Source organism: Pinus tabuliformis, chromosome 8 (genome assembly GCF_031772625.1).
Source record: "Pinus tabuliformis cultivar Carrire ecotype Pingquan chromosome 8, CPIR1, whole genome shotgun sequence".
Classification (NCBI taxonomy): domain Eukaryota; kingdom Viridiplantae; phylum Streptophyta; class Pinopsida; order Pinales; family Pinaceae; genus Pinus; species Pinus tabuliformis.
In genome coordinates this window covers 1,449,753,623-1,449,772,810 of record NC_142294.1, presented here as the reverse complement: position 1 = coordinate 1,449,772,810, position 19,188 = coordinate 1,449,753,623, and the positions used below count along the sequence as shown (strand labels likewise).

The following is a 19,188-nucleotide window of genomic DNA, read 5'->3' as shown; positions in this document are numbered from 1 at the left end:
ACAATAATAACAATAATGGATACAACGACAATAGTAATGGGGGAATCACTAGTATTATAGGGGCCTAACAATCTCATTTGTGAGATGGTTAACAAATGGGACCAGATTAATCTCGAAAATTTAAGGGGGGATTGTTATGGTGGTCCACGTAAACTTAACTTGATCAAGATACTGGTGGTTTTTTGGCTCCGGATTTATGAGCACCCATGGTATTGCATAGGGTATTTATCTTTATTGTAGTCCATTTAAAGGCCAAAAATATCCATGTTAATTTGTATTAGTGGTGATTGGGATCACAACAATTGTGTATTTAGACACCACCACTTCTTTAGATATTTTGTGATCTTAACATAAACATGAATGACATTATTTGAATTTTAATAGTTTTATATCAACTTAAATATATACACACAAAAGATGTAATTAAAAGTAAAATATAAATCTCACTTTCTCCACAAATAATTTCAACTATAAATCTCACTTTCTCCACAAATAATTTCTACTTTCAATATAAAAAATACTTGTAATTGTTCAATTCTTAATATAAAATTAGCATGTCTCATATTGAAAACAACTTAAATATATTCATAACTCCAAATCCATACGAAACCAGATAAAAATTTGATCTCTATAAACCTATGTTAAATGTAAAGTTAGAATATATTTTTGCATATTAATTATGATATAAACATACATTGAGAGGTACACACTTTTAAATATGTTAAGGGAAAAAATTATATCTATTTAAATTAATTGAAATATTTCACGATCCTATCTTTGCTTTTGGAAAAAGCAATGCAATATAAAATATCTTAGGATTAAAATATTTGAATGATGTGTTGATTATTATCAAGTAGATACAAAAATATTTCATACATATATAATATGTATTTGACACTTAACATATTATGAATTTGACACTTTAACATATTAAAAATAGATGCAAATTCATTTTAATTTTAGATTTACAAAATGTTTTATGATTAAATTATTTGAATTATGTGTTGCTTATTGTTAGGGCCTAAATCTACCTCAGGCTGAGAAAGGTAGGATCTAGGGTAACATCAAACCACGCTTAACCTGATAGCTAGCCCTACCAGGTCGGGAGAGGGCTCTCTCCTTGTCAATCTCAGAAAAGATGGCCAATGAAAGCTTGATATGACTGATGTAATGACTGATTCTAGGCTAGGTATGTGTACAGAGGTGTTTGATTGAATTTGATAATGTTTTGTTGGCTCAAATGTGAAAGGCAGATTTGGGCCTGGGGAATGAGGCTCAGTTTTGCAGAGATCTCTATGGGGCAAGGTAGGCAAGTGATTTGGTACTTCAAATTGAGTGATATGGAGAGGTTTTAGATATATGAGGAGTTGAAAAGGGCATGAAGAACTCAGGGATCCTTTTCAATCAACTGAAAACATAGATAACTAAGCAAACCCTAGGTAGAGCACTACACTTTCAATGTATTCTACCTTTATCCTTGTTTGATTTAGTTAAGATGAAATAAAGAGAGATATGGCATACATAAAACACATGTAGACTTACAATTACAGATAAAAACACAATATCAAAGTAAGATTCCACATGAATCCCATAAAGACTTGCAAACCACTGGTCTATTCCTTAGCCAAACTGCTGAAATGAGTATATAATAAGCTCCAAGCTTTCCCAAAAGTCCAACCATGCTAATGATTGAAAAATTACAAGATATAGGCAACCAAAAACTCATCCCGGCCTCTAGGGGTCGAGCTCATAAGATTAGGAGTTGTTCCAACAAAATCTAAATTGAGAACTAAAATGTAGGCAATGGAACAGCTTGCCTTTAAAAACTAGGAAACTGATTCATTCAGTTGCAAACTACATTCTGATGGATGAATCTATCTCTATGAGTGAAAATTTAGCATAATTACATCAAAATCCATCAAGTCATATCAAATTACATCATGAGTTTGACATTTAGAAGAAGAAAAGTCAAACTGTCAAGAAACTAGGTGAAAACCAGAGTATTTTTGGTCAAACTAAGCAAAATTTCTCTAATGCGCCGCATTGATTTCTCTATGCGTAGCGCTTTTTTGTAGCTGACTTTGGAGGCCTTCCCGGTGTCCAAATTTGCTCCAAGTGGGCTTGTTGGAAAGGTATACCTATTGAATTTCTAGAACTAGTGGAATTTTTGAATTTTGCCTCCACTTGCCCCTCCAAAACTGAGTTCTCCCATGACTGCTTCCTGTGTGTCAAAAAAGGGGCAGAAAGGTCATTTTTGGGGTGTTTTTGATCTTTTTGGAAGCCCAAAACTTGTCAAACTTTCTTGGCCATTTGTGAGCATGCATATTTTTTCATGAAAAATCCAAATATGTTGAGTTTTCCTCAAAAGGATGTCTCCATCAAAAGCAAGCACAAGGTGGCACGGCGCATTGGGCAAAAAAGCCTATTTTTTGAACCAAAAATTCAAAAATTACAAAAAGTGTCCCAATTTTTTTGAAATTTGGGCTGAGTGTCCTCCATTAAGTGCTATGCTAGGCCAAGGAAGCCTCGGCCAAGATCTAAAGTTTATCTTGCACTTTTTGCCTCCTTGATGCCTTCTTCAACTTGGCTTTCAAGTTCCTAATTCTTGCTTGGCACACCATATTTCTTGACAAGTAGTGATATGCAATGTTTCTCAACATATTTTTCTTTTTGATAGCCTTCTCCAGCATCCTCTCCAAGTGGATATTTGTCCTCTCCAACCAAGACTCACGATCAGCATTGATTTCTTGTTCAAGTGTTGTGAATTTGACCTTCCTCCTTTTGGCAACTTGTCGGTTTTCTCGTATGTTTCTTAGCTCCATTATGGTCTGCTGATCCTCTAGTTGTTTGTTTCTTAGCTCCATTATGGTTTGATGATCCTCTAGTTGTTTGTTTCTTTGCTCCAGATATTTGACTATCCACTTGGCTCTTTGTAGGTTGAGAGACAAATGTTGAATGTTAGCTTGTTGCTCCTAGATGATCTCTCTAAGTTTTGAGCTTTGTGAGCCCAAATCGGTGTCATCATCCTGAATAAGAATAAAATCTATCTCCTACCCTCCTGAAGGCCCCTCATCCTATAATCACTGCTTGCTCTTGTATTGTACCTGCTCTGCTGATGGAGGAAGAGAGACCCCTTCCACCTCGAGTGGAGAGACTCGCTTTGCTGTCGCAAACAACCTTCTAGTGCCCTTTTGGTAGGTGACATATACTGGCACACTAGCAGTTTGTGTCTCATGAAGCTCTTGCTGATGTGAAGGTCCACCTATCTCATGAAAAGCTGCTAGAGGTACTTGAGGAGCGGTGAAGACCTCATGTGAAATGAAATCCTCCCATGAGATGTTCTGTAAACCAAGTTGATGCATGACCACAATCTTAATTACTGCAAAATGATATATGTTGTTATACTGCTGTTGAGGAGTCTTCTTGTGCACTAAGGTGGTCATCTTCTTAATTTTCCGACAAATAAAGTAGGGGAGGTTCATCATTCTCACCCTAGTGAAGTGCATCAACAATCTGATATGGTAGGCATACAGGCGAGAAAACTGCCCTCACAGCTGAAATACTTAATTATGAGCTTCATCAAGGGAGCATATGAGTCTTCCAGATACTCGAAAGGAAAAACTTTGCTGAGATGTCTCAAATAGCCAGCCTTGATGTAAGGCTCATAATGTTCCCTGTCAATCTGCTGCCTCTTATTCCACTGCTCACCGACATTGGGAATGCCAGTTGCTAGAGAAATAGACTCTAGTGTCAAGGTGAATGTCACACCTGCTAGAGTGACCTGGCCATTTTGAAGATGGAGGACAAACAACCTGGCCAACTCATAATGATACTGGACTCTCGCTACCATCTCACAGAACTGATAACAAGATTGGTGTTGAAAACATGTGACAGTAAGAGGACAGGCCTGCAGCTCGGCAAGTGAAGTAGGTTCCTCTCATATATGTTTGCCACCCTTGTGAGGTCTTCTTAGTGCATGCATTTCTCTAGGAGAATCACTATGTGTCTCCTCATCTCGGTCATAGGAGGGATCAGACTCCATGTTTGCTAATGTGTGAGTTTTCTTGATGAGTATGAAGAGATTTATGGTTTTTTTAGTTTTCTGCTACCAAGGATGACAATGTATGAGGGACTATGGAGGGAGAGGGTATGAGGGGTTTTGGGAATGATATTGACAAATTTTTTGGGAAATAGGGGGTTTAGGGAACAGTATGTAGGCTTAGGGACAACGATTAGGGTTTAGGAATTTGGAACTAGGGTTTAGATAGTGGGAGTTAGGGATATGGGAATTAGGGAATTTTAGGAATATGGGAATTAGGGAATGAGTGGATGAAACTGAAAAATGAATGGAGGAGTCAAAGAGTGAGGGAGTGGACTTGGTAGCAAAAACACAAATGCAAACCTAGGAAATTGTTTTTGGAGCAAAAATTGCAAGGAGGTAGGGTTTGAGTTTTATCACACTAGACCACCATAAATTTTAAGAAAAACTCTTTCACTAGCAAGGAAAGAAGGCTTGACTTACTTGGACAACATAGGATTGAGCAAATTTGGAAATTTGAGAGAGTTTATGGTCGAAATCAGGTTTGCAGCGCTATGCGTCACGCCACAAACCCAAAGCACTGTGCCTTCTATATGCGTCGTGCCAGTGTATTTTTTACATTGTGGAGGGGCGGCCCAGTGTGCCGCACTAGCTCTATGCGCCGCGCCCATGACCCAATGCGCCGTGCCCCTAAACTTTCACAATTTTGCTTCAAACTTGCTCCCTTTCTCCAACACGACCTTATCGTGCTCAATATTTCTCCTTTGAATGAAAATGAGCTCTTTGAACATGACCAATGAGTTATATACAAGAGATTTTGATTTTTCACTCATAAACCCCACTTTTATAATGTTTGCATTGTGACTTACTTTTTCAACTTTGTTTTTGGGTAGTTTACTTCATTTTTGCCTTTGATGCACTGAATGATTTGATTTTTTGTTTGCCTTGCAGGGGATGGAGTTGCTGAAGCTTGGTAAGGTGACCAAGGTTTCCATCGAAGTTGTTGACATATGAAAAAATTGAAATTACATCAAATTTATACATAAAAACATAAAATACTCTGTTTTTCCTCAAAACAAGGTTTTGAGGAAAAATCAATCACTAAGTGAGTGATCATGAAAATTATTGTTGCTAGAACTTTATTTGACCTCCCATGTGCCTGCTGACCATCACTGAGCATTTTGAGACCTTATTGATGAAAACCCTAGACCTAATGAGACCTAAAACCCTAAAAATGACTTTTACAGATTTAAAGACAAAAATTGACTGCAGATGATCTAGATGAATGAAAATAGGCCAGCACATGAGGGAAAATGTATAATAAGCCACTACTGTTAGATGATCCATGACCCTAATGGAATGCAGCTGATCAGGTGAGACACCTAACATGCAATGCAACAAGAGAATTTGATCACTGATGGAGGGATGAAGATACCGACACTAACACTTATTAGCTAGTGATATTAATTTTTTTTATATTTAACATGAATTTGACACTTAACATATTAAAAATGGATGCAAATTCATCTTAATTTCAGATTTTTATAAAAAATATGTTGATGAATGTGATAGATATGTGTACTCAATAGAAAGTTGACACATAACATATTAAAAGCTAACATAAATATATCATAATGATATAAAATACCATGCAATGAAAAAAATAATAGATATTTTTTATATTATAATATATAGATACCTAAAAAATATGTGTCAATTTATTATAATATTTAAAAATTTAAAAATGAATATAAATATGAGTGGGTAAATTTTGCTTCAAGATTTTGGGTGTGAATAGGTTTTTGATGGGTTGAATCTATTTACACCACACAAAAAAAAGGTTCAAGCACTCCTACCATCAGATTTAAAATAAAAATAAATAACCAGTAAAATTAACCACTCAGTAAACCATGCCTATAAATATATATTTATAGGTGTATTATATAATATAAAACTCTCTATTGTGAACCAAAGATTCAAATAAATCTCTATATTTACCACCTTTTATGTGCATCTACATAATTCCACAAAGAAATTTGAAAATAATGGAGAATATTCTATTATCGGAGAGAGTTTTTTTCTCAGTTATACGAGTGTCCTAGATTAGGATTAGTTCCTATATTATAGGGGTCAGTTCTAATATCCCTAAATTGACATAAAATTATATATTTATGATTTTATGATTAATTGAATAGAGTGTTCTTTGCTTGGGCAGTTTCCAGGTGTAACTTGCTCACCTGTGAGTTGCTAGTTTCAGATGATAAGTTTCAACACCCATTTTTTTAACATGGTATCAGAGTTGGTGAGCCTTAGTGGATGGAGTGCCTTAGTGGCAGAATTGAGAGCCTTGGTGGTTGGAGTGCCTTAGTGGAAGAATCAAGAGCCTTAGTGGTAGTAGTGGAGCCTTGGTGGATGATTAAATCAAGATCCATGGTGGTTGAAGAGAGGCATTTTTTTGGTTCTCTTGTGCAGAATTGCAGCATCGTGGGTTTTTCCCCTCTTTCCCACGCTGCCCAAATAAGGGAGAAACGCGGAATTCAAGGTTGAAGAAAACACTGATCGGCATTTCCTTAGAGTAATCTCTGGAAGAAAGGGGAGAAAGTATGGATTTGACACTATAAACCCACGTTGGCGCAGTGGATCATGTTCTAGATCAGTTGTGTGGATCAATTGTTGTGGATTGACTTAGATCTAGGTCTCTGTAGATCATGGATGTGTAGATCTTGTTGATTGGTTGGGAGATAACTGTTGAGATCTTGTTGAGGACCGGATTAGAAGCCAAGTCTTGGAGATCACCTTAGATATTGCCCCCTTTTGCATATTTTTCTTGTTTCTTTTGAGATCGTCTGTGAAAATTTTACTGTTGGCCAGATTGACTGTTAGAGATTGAGGATCTTGAGGTAGATCCATAGATCGATCTGGTCACAATGAATAATCATATGGCAGAAGTGTACTTGAATGAGAGAAATAAGATCGATGGTGTATGTTTTAATCTTGTCTAGAAATTACATGCATACGCATTCTAAAAATAGAAAAGAAACAATGGCTAGAGCATAAAACATAAAACATATATACATAGAGATTTTCCCCTAGATACGAAAATTGGGACTACTAGATTGACTTTTCATTATATTCCTTTCAATTTTACAATACATATATATACATGTCGAAGCATCCATAAACCCCAATCCATTAACCCTGGATTCGAACATAACTGTAGTTCCCTTGGCTGGATCTATAAAATAACATGGACAGAAAACCATCATGCCCAAAACCATGTGCGAAATCCATGCACAAAACCATAGGTAGGTATGCCCACCTAATATAGGGTCCAAAAATATTTTTTCGGGACACTTCCCCCCCTGCGAACCCCCTACTGTGCCTCACACAACATTCAGGGGGGGCTACAACCCCTGTTGGGGTAGTCGTGGAAAGAATATAACACACACCCAACAGATGGGTCAAATTATTCAAATTGCAGAGACTACTTGAGGGGAAAAGTGTGTGGGTGATTGAAAATGGGGACGAAGCAAAATTGAATATAGCCAAAGATGGAACAACTGCAGAAATTCAAGATTGGGAGAAGAGGGAGAAAAAACGAAGGTGTTGTTCAAATTGTTAGTGAAAGACTACATTATCCCTCACATCAGAGAGTGAAAATCTGTAAATGATATTTGGGTGACTCTTAGGGATTTGTATGAGATCAAGAATACAAATCACTTATTGTTCCTTAAGAGTAATATTCTCTCCATCATAATGGAGGAGAATGAATCAGTTGTTGGATTCATCTCTGGGATCAAAGAGCTGAGAGACAAGCTGGGCGATATAGGGGAGAAAGTGTCAAACACTGATCTTGTCATCATTACCATGAATGGTATGACAGATTATCATATGTTTATTACAGGGCTGAACGTGAGGGAGAAGGCCCCCTCTTTCAAAGAATTGACAGGGATCTTGATGCAAGAAGAAGAGAAGCAGATGAATCTGAAGCCTCAAAATGTAGCTCTTGCATTGATGGTGAAGAGAAAGCATTTCATAGGGAAATCAATAGCACGACAAAAAGACGGTGGTACACCAAAAAGAAAGCCACTTCATGGTATGTCTTCAACTAGAATTGATTCAGGAATCAAGTGTTTTTACTGTGGTATATCTTGCCACATTGCTAAACATTGTTATTAAAACAAGGTTGATGAAGTCAGACATAGATAGAATAAGCACACAGGGCGTTTTTCTGATGAAGATCAGAATCATGACCTCAAATTGTTTGTGTTTGATTTTTCTTTTAATGTGGAGATTGATGAGGCCGAAACCTGGTTTGTGGATTCTAGAGCATCTACTCACATGATAGGTAATAAGCAATGGTTTGAAAGTTTTAAAGAAACCAACAGTGGTGCTAATATCTACCTTGGTGATGACATAGCCTACAAGATTAAAGGGTATGGAGATATTCCTGTGATATTGCTCGATGGCAATATAAGGCACATCCAGAATGTGATGTATGTACCAGGCATTAAAAAGAATTTGATCTATGTCTCTATGATTGTAGATCATAACCTGAAGGTAGAGTTTTTTAAAACATATTGTGTCATAAAGGATTTTTTGGATAAACATAAATCGGTTGCATCTGAAATACGAGTTAGAGGCCTATACAATTTAAATATTACAAGCATGTCATGCCAAGCTTTGACTTAAACAACGATGAAACCAGAGAATCTTTGGCATCAAAGATTTAGACACATCAATCTTCATGACTTATTGCTCCTACAAAAACAAGGTATGGCTAATGGACTCCCTGTTTTAAAAATGCACTTGTTGATTGTGAAGGATGTGCACTTGGAAAGATGCAGAGGGATGAATTTCCCTCAAGTTTAAATAGAAGAAAGAGATATATTCTCGAACTTGTTCATATTGATATATGTGGACTGATATAGACAAGATCATTAGGAGGAACATATTATTTTTTAATATTTGGTGTTGATTGCACAAGATATACCTGGGTATACTTTATAAAAAAAAAGTCATACTTTTGAATATTTTAAAGGAATTAGAAGTATGGTTGAAAAACAGACATGGAAGGTCATCAAAATTCTCCACTTAGATTAAGGGGGGAGAATACAAGCTTGGAAACTTCATCAAATATTGCAGGGACCATGGAATAATTCAATAGTTTACAGTACCCCACACTCCACAACAGAACATGGTTGCAGAGAGGAAGAACATAACTCTGCTGGACTGTGCATTCAACATGTTGAAAGGTAAGAACCTATCTAATGGTTTTTGGGCAGAATTTATTAATACTACAGTGTTTAAAGAATAGGAGACTAACAAAAAGCCTTGATCTTAAGACTCCATTCTAGGCTTTATATGGTTTTAAAACTACAATTAGTCATTTAAGAGTATTTGGTTCGAAATCTTTTGCACATATTCCTAAGGAGGATAGGAAGAAATTGGATGATAAGGCCATAAAATGCATATTTATAAGGTATTGTTACGAGTTTAAAGCATACAAATTGTTTAATCCATCTAATCACAAGTTGTTTGCGAGTAGAGATGTTATATTCCATGAGCAGGTTGATGAAGGGAACATAGACAAAGGCTATGAGGAGTGGCACATGCCTTTGCTGATTGAAGACAACAATGAGGAAATTAAAGACAACCATGTGCAACAGCAACAACAACAAAAAGAAGAATCAAGTGATGTAGGTATAGATAGAAATCCAAGTCCACTAAGGAGTGAGAAAGACAGATTTGAGGCAAGTCCTCTATCGAGGAGATCAGGTAGGCAGACTCAATTACCAACAAGGTATAGAGATCATGCTCTTATAACTAGTATTTTAAATTTTGTTGAGCCCTCACATTATAATTAAGCAAGTCAGTATGTTGAATGGAGGGCATCCATGAAAGAATAATATCAGTCAATAATTTAAAAAAACCCGGGATTTAGTTGAACTACCAGAAGGGAAAGAATCTATAGTTTGTAAATGGTTATAGAAACCTAAGTTCAAAGTAGATGGTAGTATAGACAAATATAGATCTAGGTTGGTAGCTAAAGATTACTAACAGAAATAAGAAATTTATTATGAGAAGACATTTGCTCCTGTAGCTAAGTTAAACACTATTAGAATGTTAATAGCGTTAGCTACAAAACATCATCGGAATTTACACCAGCTAGATGTGAAATCTTCTTTTCTAAATGGAGAATTGAAAGAAGAGATATATTTAAAACAACCTGAAGGGTTTATCGAACAAGAGTTGGAACATTTAGTGTGCAAGTTAAATAAGAAATTATATGGATTGAAATAGGCACCCAGGTCATGGTATGAAAAAATTGACTCATTTTTCTTGCAGCATAGTTATAAGAGGAGCAAAAATGACCCAAATCTATATACTATGTTTGATGAAAAGGGGCAAATTGTTTTCATTTCTTTATATTTAGATGTTCTAATTATCACTGGAAATGTTGATGAATTGATTAAAGAAATCAAAGTGTAAATGTTGCAAGTTTTTGAAATGAAAGACCTCAAAGAATTACATTATTGTCTCGATATGGAAGTTTGGAGGGACTCTGGCCAGACTTTTCTCACTCAAGGAAAGTATGTTAGCGGATTACTGAAAAAGTTCAGAATGTAACAGTGTAACGCTGCCTCAGTGCCTTTACAATAGAATCTTAAACTTTAGATTGATGATGATTCTAAAGAGGTGGATGCCACATTATATAGACAACTAGTTGGGAGTTTGATTTATCTGACTACAACTAGACATGACTTACCATTTTCAGTCAGTGTGTTAAGTTAATTCATCTCCAAACCTCTTGAGAACCACTAGGTAGTAGCAAAAGGTGTATTGATACCTTCAAGGAACCTTTGGCTTTGGTATTAAGTACACTGATTCTCCTGATGTTAATTTGATAGATTTTTCAGATTCAGGCTAGGCAGGAAAACTGGATGACAGAAGATCCATAACAAGTTATGCTTTCAGTATCGGATCGGGGTAATTGCTTGGAGCAACAAGAAACAAATTATTGTATCCTTATCTTCTGCAGAAACAGAGTATCAAGAAGTGTGTAGCCACGTGTGAGGAAATTTGGTTTAGGAGACTTCTCCATGATGTTCGAGAAGAAAAAAAAGATGCTACAATAATTAGATGTGACAACCAAAGCTCAATCAAGATGGAAAACAACCTTGTCTTTCACAAAAACATAAAACATATTGATACTCAGTTTCACTTTGTTAGAGAAAAGGTTCAGTCTAAAGAATTTTTTATTGAATATTGTAATACTTGTGATAATGCAACAAATATTTTTACCACACCCCTTGGGAGGATGAAATTTTAAATATTTAGGGAGATGCTAGGAGTACACATGAACCATTTCTCCATTAAGGGAGAGAGTTGAAAATAATGGAGAATATTGTATTATTGGAGAGATTTTGTTTCTCAGTGATATGAGTGTCCTAGATTAGGATTAGTTCCTATTTTCTAGAGGTCAGTGCTAATATCCATAAATTGATGTAAACTTATATATTTATGATTTTATGAATAATTGAAAAGAGCATTATCTGCTTGGGCAGTCTCCATGTGCAACTTGCTCACGTGTGAACTGCTAATTTCATATTATAAGTTTCATCTCCCATTTGTTAACAAATAAAACAATATAAATCGTGACCTAAAATACATATATAGTTTTAGAGTACTAAAAAACCTAGCTCTTGTTGATGGATCACGTTAATATAATGGAACTACAACATTTTTCTATTTTCCAATACTTGAACGTGAAAATATCCAATTAAAAAGGAAGTGGACGTGAATCCGGTCCCTTTGTGGTGGGTGCTACACCTCCACATCATCAAACATTCATTCTGACATCCAAATAATTTCTTCTCGACACCTCATTATCAAACATTAATTCCGCCATCCACATCGTTTCTTCTCAACACCTCCACATCATCAAACATTTATTCTGACATCTACATTGGTTCTTCTCGAGTATGTAGCATATACCATATGTCTATAGGCTATACATTTTGTAAAATTTGAAATCCTACATGGTTATGGAGAAACAACACCGAATTACCTTGAATAATTATGGATAGATAAGGTTTAAATAACGATAAATTGGAAAGTGAAAATTGAAAACTTGCTTTGGGAATGTTCTCGAGCTTACACGTGTACAATTTTCATGTTTCGACAGGATTCTCAACCTCAATTGATAACTAATGAGAACAACGTTATGTTTCATATATGTTCCTACATTTGTAATGTAAGGTGGCGATATAAATTTGTAACCTTTTCTTTAGCTTAGCATATTTGATTTAAAGTTTATTCATTTTTAAAGTGTGTTTTCTCTAAACGTATTTGATTTGGAACTTATCCCCATTGATTTAGAAAATATTGGATTTTGAATTTATGCCCATTGATTTAGAAATTTATTTCCATTCTTTAGCTTAGCACATTTGATTTAAAATTTATTCACACTTTCTAGCTGTGAGAATGTTTAAGAGGTATACATGAACATCCCTATGTTCTTTGTACAATGAGTGAGTGTGTTTTCTTCTTGTTTTCTATTTTAAATTCTCTTATCCCATAGAAAGAATAATGATCATTTATTATTCTTAACTATAGATATTGAGGGGATGCTAGATTTAAGGAGTAAACTTGAGCCTTGGTATGTTTAATAATTCTTTAAGTGATTAAGGAATTGTTTGATAGGATTTAATTATTATTATTTGAGTATAAACATGACCTTTTTCTGTTACGGTCACATCTCGGCTCTTTGAAAATCTTTTAGATTCCTCATAAGATTCTTTTTTGAGGATGGATGAAAATTAAGATACTCAAATGAAGAAACAGACTGCACCATCAAAATTTTAGGGAAAAATTGGTTCAGATGATTATAAACTTGGCACCTTTTCGCAATGTCAAAATCTGGCCCCCAGAGAATCTTTTAGATTCCTCAAGCAAGAATACTCTTTGGAATCTACAATATTCCCTCTGTAATATTCTATGAAATATTCCTCAAAATATTCTAACTCAAATAATGTGCTCAGGGTGGACCCCTTTGGTCTCAAGCTTCGTGCTCACTATAGCTTTAAATTCACTCTCCCTCTCGGCCTAGTCTAATGGAAAAATTCCCATTTTCTATAGCCCTTGGCAGGTAGATTTCATAAAGAGGCTTATTGGATTGTTCGTTAAGTGCTTGAATAGGTGAGCAAAGGTCCTAGGATCAAGCCCGTGTGCCTCCCCCATGGATCACATTCCTTGGCATTTGATTTGTTAAAGGGTTCTATTGTATTTGTTTTGTTATAAATGAGGTCACTGGTTGGCTGGATGGCCCCGATCGACACGAGTTCAAGTCCTGTCAGCCTCCAATTTTGGTTGGCCTGTTAGGTGGCAGGTCTACCAATGGTGGATCACCCTCATTAGTAACATGTTGTTATATTCGTTTGAAACGGTTGGCGGGGTTTGACTGCCTGCCAACCTATATATATATATAAACAATATAAATCGTCCTTCTAGATTTTGCTGAGGGTCATCGACAAAATTAAAAATGCAACAATTTGACCAGTTCTAATGTTTGATAAGTGCCAAATTGTTTCTTCATTAGTTGTCTCCAAATTTAACAATTCTGCAAGATTTATCTAAGCTGCAAAATTTAGTTGAGCTCTAAATTTAGCTCGCGACAAAAGTCCTCCTCCCTTGACCTGAAATTTGAATACCAATATCTTGCACATACAAAGTTAGATTTTAGTGTCGTCTGCATTGTTGGAATCAAGATGATGAGATCTTCGATCTGGTCCTAGTTTCGATGAAATCCAAAGACTTTGATTTTTGAGCCTTTCCAGAGCCACTTGAATCACTTGCCTCTGTTATTCATACTGGTCATTGATGGGATAAGTAGAGGAATTCAATATGCTCAGGAGGCCGGAAGAATCCACGATTGTAGAGTCTCAAAAAACATGTGTTCTACCCACCTTTTATTCGCGGATGATATCCTTTGCGATGGAGTAGCTAAATTAACAAAATGGCATGAATTTCACCAGATCATCTCCAATTTTGGTTTGGCAACTTGGCTCATCATGAACACGTTGAAATTAGAACTGATCTCTGATTATATAGATCAGCTAGTATCACAGGATATTTCATACATTTTTGGGGTTAAAGTTAGCTCATTGTCAAGAGGATTTCGATACATGGGTTTTCATTTGAAATCAAACAACTACTAAAATCAAGATTGGAGTTGGTTGATTCAAAAGTTTGAGAAGAAATAAATGGTTGTCTATGGGATACATGCTAATAATGTTTAAAGCGATACTTTAAGGAATTTCAAATCTACTGGATGCATCTCTTTGTCCATAAAGTTGTCGCTCAAAAGATTACTCTTATCATAGCTTGATTCTCATGTAGTGGGGTTGGTAAAATTAGGAAACCACAACTGGTTTGTTTGGAATATGTCGCCAATAATGTGGATGAAGGATGATGGGGTATAAGAGATACCATGAATTTTAACTTGTCTCTTCTCACAAAAAATATTTAGAGAGCCTTCAATAGTTTAAGTATATGGAACTTGATTATCAAAGAGAAATACATGCAAAACCTCAAGTTGGCAGATTGGGTAAGAAATGGAGCCCCAAAGATTTAAAATGCCTCATTTATTTGGTGTAGTATGATGAAAGATAAACCATGGCTATGCGAGAACTTCAGGTGGGAAGTGGGAAAGGGAGATTGAATCACCACCGGGTTGGACACAATAAAAGGCATAAGTGGATATCATTTACTATCAGTCCCAATCCTCTTGTTTTTCTAGGCCTCTGGTATCCACACTCTAGCTAACCTTAGGGTCAAATGCGTAACTTCTTTCCCATCCTTGTCATTAGAGAAATTTTGAGGTATAAAATGGGCCTCCTAAGGAATATTATAAAATAATAGTGGAAATAATAAAATAATATTAGGTTACATCATCAAATTTTATAGGGAAAAAAGAAAAACTACTTTTTCAACTTATCTCCCTATGGTTTTATTCAAATTTCGATTGGAAGCACTCGTTGGATGCATAATTTAATTCCTTATCCAAAGAGTACCCATGTTTCATACTTTTGATGGACCCTGCTACATGAAAAATGAAAAATACATGAAAAAACTTGATTGCAATCACCTTTTTCATTTATTTCTCATTTTTTGTGTAGTAGGGTCCATCAAAAGCATTCAACATGGGTACTCGGATGAGGAATTAAATTTTGGATCAAATGAGTGCTTCTGCTTGAAATTTGAGTAAATCATAGGGACATAAGTTGAAAATAGAGTTGAAAAAACAATTTTTTTGTTTTTTTGTTTTTAATTTATTTTTTTAATCTTTTTACATTTTTAATCCAAAAATGGTGAATCATTCGCCATGGTTGACATCATCATCTTGAATCCTATTAGTTCTTATAAAGTTGATTTTGGTTGTACATTTTTTTCTAACACCCGTTTTAGACCTCAAAATTTCCCTAATGGCTAGCCTCCCTCATGGGTCCTTGGCCTCTGAGTTGATCTTGCGCCTAAGTGGGAATGATACAGATATATGCTTGGCCATGCCAGAATAGTTCTCAAAGAAAATGAAGATCATCTTGCTTGATGTGGAAGGGAAGTTGACGGCAATATCCTAGTCCAAAAATTTTATACTTACTTTACCAAGGATTTTCGGCCTGTGTATAAAGTTGCAGGGCTGATAGATATGTGGAGTTGGGACACCCCTCTCAACTTTTTTTTTTTTTTTTTGGCTTACCTTTCAAAACTAGATCCTCATATGGGAGAATCTCATGCAGAGGGGCTTCTAGGGTCCAGGCATTTGTTCTATGTGTGGAAATCTGAATGAAGAGGTGGTTGACCTCTTTCTCAGTAGCCCCTTGCTACTACCATTTGGAAAGAAGTGTTGAAGTTTGTCCACATTTATGCCAGGATTGATATATCCTCTATCAGTGCTTGTTTCACACATTGGATTGAAGAAAAAACGTTTAAATTACGCTCCCGCTATACATATTTTGGAGAATTTGGCGGTGTAGGAGTGCGATCATATTCGAGCATGTTTCCTGAGATGTGAGCTCCACCTGTATGAAGATTGTGGGATTCCTCCGGGAGATTGGGCCTTGGATTGCTATTCTTCAAAGGAGGATATGTTCTTACAAAGAATTATATTCATCTCTCTTTGATGGAGCCTTAGATGGTTTTCGCGGTTGTGGGGTAATAATTTCTATGAGAGGTGGTCTGTAATACAATTTCCACTGGTGTGCGGGGCAAGTGCACACGACGAAGCTGAACTGGTTGCTCTTTGGGGAGTTTTATAATGTGCATCTTGGTTGGAAATTGAAGAGATGGAGGTTGCAAAGGCTTCTAAATATGTTATAGATTGGGTGAATAGAAGTTCTTCCTTTGGACATCCTTCATTATTCAATTGGATGACACTGATTAGACACCTGATCAGACATTTCAAGAGAATTAAAGTTTCACATGTCTACCAAGAGTAGAATCAGTTTGTAGACTCCTCCAAAAATGGTTGGTCTGTTATGTTGGGGAATATCTTCGCCTCCATTCTTGTCAACGGCTCAATTAGCAGCGCAAGTGCCTTTTCCTTCTAAGCGATGTGATCCTCTTTTTGTCTCCTTTGGCTTAATGTTTTTGTGTAAGTTCTGACAATTTTCAAGTTTTTCTCTGGCAATCTTCAATGTCTTCATTCGAGGTTCCCTTATTTTCATTTACAGATATTTTAGGCACGTCTTCATTATAGGCACCTCTTCATTATGTAATATAGCTGCTCAAAATTGTCGTGTTTTTTTTGTAATTCCGAGAATCGATATCTTTTTTGTGTTCCTGCCTCATGCATAAGGAAGTTTTTTGTAATGTAGATTATGAGATATCATATAACAAGTAATGCATTTCCCTTTAATAGACAAATTGCTGTTTTTTCTTCGTAAAAATAAAATAAAATGAAACAATAGTAATCGTGGCATGTATAATTTTCAAATACTACAAAACCCATAGTTGGTCAATCCGGTCAATTGACACAAAGTGGATTTAAAATTACATAGAGGATTGCTTATATGCACTAGTTGATCCGGTTAATTAATATAAAGTGGATTTAAATAATTTTCTAATACTACAAAACCCAGCACGGGTTAATCCTGTTAATTGATATAAAGTGGATTTAAATTTACATAGAGGATTGTTTATATTTCAGACTGTAACTTATAATACTTTTTATGAGCATAATTTAAATAATTTTGTTTTTTTTTTTTTTAAATTAATCACATAATTAAGATTGGGTGTATGTTTCAAACTAATTAAATTTGTTTTCTAATTTTTTATTATTTAAAATAAATTTTTAAATATATAAGTAATTGAGAACCAAAAAACTAAAAAACACCAACTTTATAAATTAAACCATTTAAACTTAATTTTTAATAAATTAAACCATTTAAACTTAATTTTTAAAATGTATGAACAGAAGCAAAAAATACACCTTTTTATCTTTCTTATTTCTTAATTAAACTAAGCATTTTTATTTTTCCCAATATTCAAACGTTAAAATAGCCAATGAGAAAAATTGTCCCTCCGTGGCAGGAGCTACGCCTCCACATCATCAAACATTAATTCTGACATCCACAGCGGTTACCGTAGGCTATACTTCTTGAATAGTGTGAAAGGCTAGATGGTTCTGGAGAAACAATACCTAATTACCTGGAGGATTCTGGTTGTACATGGGTTAAATAACAATAATATTGCAAAGTGAAAATTGAAACCTTACTTTCGGAATGGTCTGGAGCTTACAGGTGTACAATAATAGTAAAGTATCCTGCGAGCATTTGAGAATCCTCTCGAACCCGCCCGATAGAGTCGACTAGATTGTTCCTCCTCATCTTATAAAGAAACCAACATCTCTTCTGGTATAATCCGAGATCGATCTTGAAATCGAAACACTGAGATCGCAGTGCTGTTTTTCTGTATTCTTTCCAATCGCACATTGTAGTTACATTTACCAGTTGAAAATGTCGATAATTCCGAGTTTTTTAGGCAGGAGATCATTCGATCCCTTGTCCTTGGAATTATGGGATCCTTTCCAAGCATTCACAGATCTGGCCAGCGGGGGACCATCGGGGCAATTTGTAAGGGAAGCTTCTGCCGTAGCCAATACTCAGATCGACTGGAAGGAAACGCCAGAGGCGCACATTTTCAAAGCTGATCTTCCAGGTTTGAAGAAAGAGGAGGTGAAAATAGAGTTGGAAGAGGGGCAAAGAGTTCTGCAGATAAGCGGGGAGCGCAGCAAAGAAGAAGAGCACAAGAACGACAAATGACACCGCATTGAGCGATCCCGTGGAAAATTCCTTCGGCGTTTCCGGCTGCCGGATAATGCAAAAGTGGAAGAGATAAAGGCGAGCATGGATAACGGGGTGCTGACAGTGACAGTGCCGAAGCAGGCAGAACCCCAACCTCCTCAACCCAAATCCATCGAGATCTCTGGCTGACTGAAGATGTGAAATTGGGCCTGCTGTTGCAGTAGAGTACTGCTGTTACAGAATGTGTAGATGTGTGTCGTAAGCCGCCGTCCATTATCCAATCCAGAAAATAAACACCTCCATTCCCATCCTAGTTGTTACATCGCTTACATTGTGTGTGTATCTGTTGTGCGCTTTTCAATAATATAATAAAAGTAGACGCAGGTTCATGGCTTCCGCTGTGCTGTGTAAAAGGTTTTCATTAATTATTTGATCACCATTGTTATTATTCTGTTTTCAGACCGGTATATCACAGTGGTATACGGTAAGATACCCCCAATTTGATTAGATGTTAGTTCGTAAATTTTCATGTTTCGACGGGATTCTCGATACCTAACGAGAACAATGTTAGGTTTCGTATACATTCCCACATTTGGAATGTAAGGCGACATAAATTTGCAACCTTCTCTTCAACTGAGCATATTTGATTTGAAGTTTATTCACTTTTTAAATGTTTTGTCTAAACATATTTGATTTGGAATTTATGCCCATTGATTTATTTCCATTCTTTAGCTTAGCATATTTGATTTAAAGTTTATTTACACTTTCTAGCTTTGAGAATGTTTAAGAGGCATACATGAACATCCATATGTTTTTTTTGGTAGAATGAGCGAGTGTGTTTTC

The 19,188-nt window shown here is 35.9% G+C and overlaps 1 pseudogene; it reads left to right on the top strand.

Annotated features, from left to right (window-relative positions):
* Positions 1–17,891: 17,891 nt before the first annotated feature.
* Positions 17,892–18,768, top strand: LOC149241183 (18.0 kDa class I heat shock protein pseudogene; annotated as a pseudogene).
* The last annotated feature ends 420 nt before the right edge of the window (positions 18,769–19,188 follow it).